The sequence below is a fragment of the Peromyscus californicus genome, unplaced genomic scaffold (assembly GCF_007827085.1).
Source record: "Peromyscus californicus insignis strain IS unplaced genomic scaffold, ASM782708v3 Scaffold_8__1_contigs__length_139910024, whole genome shotgun sequence".
Lineage (NCBI taxonomy): Eukaryota > Metazoa > Chordata > Mammalia > Rodentia > Cricetidae > Peromyscus > Peromyscus californicus.
In genome coordinates, this window is record NW_026294606.1 from 112903824 (window position 1) to 112907743 (window position 3920).

At 41.4% G+C, this 3920-nt stretch overlaps 1 pseudogene; it reads left to right on the plus strand.

The window, feature by feature from the left end:
• The first annotated feature begins 2308 nt into the window (after positions 1 to 2308).
• LOC128104580 (ran-specific GTPase-activating protein-like) lies at positions 2309 to 2822 on the plus strand (annotated as a pseudogene).
• The last annotated feature ends 1098 nt before the right edge of the window (positions 2823 to 3920 follow it).

The following is a 3920-nucleotide window of genomic DNA, read 5'->3' on the forward strand; positions in this document are numbered from 1 at the left end:
TGGAATCTTTAGAGGTATAATCAAAGTAAGAGAAATATATGAGAGTGGGCCTTGATACAATATCTCCCTGGCATCCCTAAAGGATGAGTAACCAGCTATGTGAAAACAGAACACATAGGGCAAATGCCATATGACAACAGAGAACAAATGGAAGTGATGCAGTTACAACGTGATGACTGCCAAGGAGTAACGGCAAGCACCCAAAGTCAGGAGGAGCCAAGGAAAGATTTAGCTAGGTCTCAGAAGGAGCATGCTCCATTTGTTACTCACTTTACATAGTCACTCCAGAAGTGTAAAAGAATGAATTTTGCTGCTTATAAATCACGTATTTGTACCACTTTGCTGATGTAAACTTAGAAATCTAAAATAAGGGATTCTAAAAATGTCTTAATTTTTTAAGTCTGAGTCTGGTTACCTTACTCAGGATGATATTTTCTAGTTCCATCCATTTACCTGCAAATTTCATGATGTCATTGTTTTTGTTACAGCCAAGTAGTACTCCATTGTGTATATGTACTACATTTTCTTTATCCATTCTTTGGTTGAGGGGCATCTAGGTTGTTTCCAGGTTCTGACTATTAGGAATAATGCTGCTATGAACATAGTTGAGCATGTATCCTTGTGGTATGACTGAGCATTCCTTGGGTATATGCCCAAGAGTTTTATAGCTGGGTCTTGAGATAGATTGATTCCCAATTTTCTGAGAAACTGCCATACTGTTTTCCAAAGTGACTGTGCAAGTTTGCACTCCCTCAAACAGTGGAATAGTGTTCCCCTTTGCTCTGAATCCCCTCCAAAATAAGCTGTTATTAGTGTTTTTGATCTTAGCTATTCTGGCAGGTATAAGATGTTATCTCAGAGTCATTTTGATTTGCATTTCCCTCATGAATAAGGATTTTGAGCAATTCCTTAAATGTGTTTTGGTCATATGTACTCACTCATAAGTGGATATTAGATGTAAAGCAAAGGATAACAGACAACAACCCACAGCTCCAGAGAAGCTAGCTAACAAGGAGGACCCTAAGAAGGACATATGGATCACTCAGGGAAGACGGAAATAGATGAGATCTCCATGAGTAAACTGGGGGTGAAGGGAGGCAATGGAGGGTAGTGGATGGGGGATGAGAACATAAGGGAATTGGATGGTTGAGCTGGAACAAGGACGGAGTGGGAGAGCAATGAAAGAGATACCATGATAGAGGGAGACATCATGGAGATAGGGAGAAACTGGGTGCTAGGGAGGTTCCCAGGAATCTACAAGGATGACCCCAGCTTAGACTACTAGCAACAGTGGAGAGCGTGCCTGAACTGGCTTACTCCAGTAATCAAATTAGTGAATACATAGAGCCTCCATCCAGTAACTGATGGAAGAAGATGCAGAGATCCACAGCCAAACACCAGGCTGAGCTCCAGTAGTCCAGTTGAAGAGAAAGAAGAGGGATTCTATGAGCAAGAGGCATCAAGATCATAATAGAGAAATCTACAGAGACAACCAAACCAAGTTAGTAGGAACTCATGAACTTTAGACCAACAGCTGTGGAGCTTCCACGGGACTGGTCTAGGCCCTCTGCATAAGTGAGACAGTTGTGTAACTTGACCTGCTCAAGAGGTCCCCTGACAGTAGGATCAGGATCCATCCCTGATGCATGAGCTGGCTTTTTGGAGCCCATTACCTATAGTAGGACACCTTGTACAGCCTTGATGTAGGGGGAGGGACTTGGACCTGACTCAACTGAATGTATCAGGTTCTGCTAACTCCCTATGGGAGGCCTTACCTTGTTGGAGGATAAAATGGGGATTTGGTTGGGGAGAAGATTTGGGGGCGGGAGGAGAGAAGAGAGAGGGGGATCTGTGGTTGGTATGTAAAATTAATAAAATATTTCTTAATAAAAAAGAAGAAAGCCTTCATTCTACATCCAAGGACTGTGATCACTCCAGGGACCTGCAGTACTTGGTCCACATTTCTGCTGTACTTGATGTTCAGAAGGCTGTGAGCCTGGAATCATGTCATGTTCGGACTGCAAGGAACAAACAAACTGCACATCACATTAACTAATTTCTTTCAGCTCAGGGAATTTTGATTGCAAAAAAAGTGGGTGAGTAATCAAGGATGGGAGTGAAGATCCAAATTTTCCTTCTTAATTTACTGTCTTCTAGTCTTTACTCATCTTTTCTGTGAAGTTATTGTGATTAAATGTTAGATACTTCCCTGTAGGCTTATGTGTTTGAATACTTGTTCTCTAGCTAGTGGAGGTATGGTTCAATGCAGTTATGCTTGAGCCAATCAAGCCACTGTTGCTACACCCCCATGGCCAAGGGCAGTCATGAGGACCACACCTCCCCAGAGAAAGCAGATGAGTTCAATCATGACCCTCAGTTGAACCAAGAGGAAGATGAAGAGGAACCTTTTTAAATATGTGAGCAAAGTTATTCTGGTTTGCTTGAGTGAATGATTTCCCAGAATGGGAGGAGCAAGGCACCAGTGACATAAAGCTCCTGAAGCATAAGAGAAAGGCATCATCCATCTTCTCATGAGGAGGGACAAGACCCTGAAGATGTGTGCCAGCCACTGTATCACACCGATGATGGGGCTGAAGCCTGATGCTGGCAGTGACTGCACCTGGGTCTGGAATACACAAGCCATCTTTGCTGATTAGTGCCCTAAGTCTGAGTTGTTTGGAATCTGCTTCCTAAATGATGAGAATCCACAAAAGCTCGAAACAAAGTTTGAAGAATGCAGGAAAGAGATTGAAGAGAGAGAAAAGAAAGGAAGGCAAAAATGGTAATGCCAAAAGGTAGCTGAAAAGCTGAAAGCTCCGTGAGGGAGCCTGAAGAGAAATCTGAGGAGTAGCAATGAGTAATCCTCTGTCTTTTGCCTTTTTCTTTTTACCAAGTTGCCCCACCCTTTAAGGTTTGTTTTTATTTTGTTTTGTTTCCACAAAGGACTTTATAAAGAACTGAATTCCAACCTGCAGACTGTTTTTTATTTTTTTTTTCCTCCCTAAGTTTTGACACCATGGAACATGACTTCAGAAGTCCATTCCCCAGTCATGAAATTGTACTTTGCTAACTTTTTTTCCATAGGGGAAACACTTATTTATAGTCATCAAAAATAATGAATCAAAACTGCCTTTGAAAATCTGAAAAAAGAATTATGATAAATGTGACAATTTTGCTTTATTATTAGACCTTTCTTCTGATAATAGAGATCTTTCAAGTTTTAGTAGGATTTACACACACACACACACACACACACACACACACACACACACACACACTCAAAGATAATTAGAGCATCAGTAGTACTGTTAATAAATTCGTAAATCCATACTACAAGTTACAAATAATTTATGACTGGCAAGATTGCTCAGTGGATATAAGTGCCTGCTGCCAAGCTAAGTGCCGGGGACGGCATGTAAGATGGCTGATATGCTGCCAGCAGAGACTGGAGAAAAGGGGATCTGAGATTGTGGACCATTAACCCTCCGTGTGTTCCCCTCTGGATCTTCTGCTTAGCATGCCTCTAGAGGGTCAAGGCAGAAATGCCTACGTGTCCCAAGGTCATGCTTTATGGTGTACACATGTCATGTCCTTCTCCATATAAATACTTCTTGTAATGCTAGTCTTTTTCTTCTATCTGATCTTCATGTTCTGTGTTCTTAGATCAATGGTGATTTCTGTGATACAGGAAAGGAGTGAAATAAATTTCACAAGAAATCATACAGAGATGATCACCCAGACTGAGGTTAAGGCAGTTATGTAGTTCATAAAAAAGAACCTGCAGCCTGGGGAAGCTTTTTAGGCTTGGATAAACTGTACCAAATGTGTGGTCACCTGTAGCACATGGTATAATGTGTATCAACACACTGGACTTAAATTGGCCATGATAAATAATTCAGTTTCTGAGGATATTCCAATGA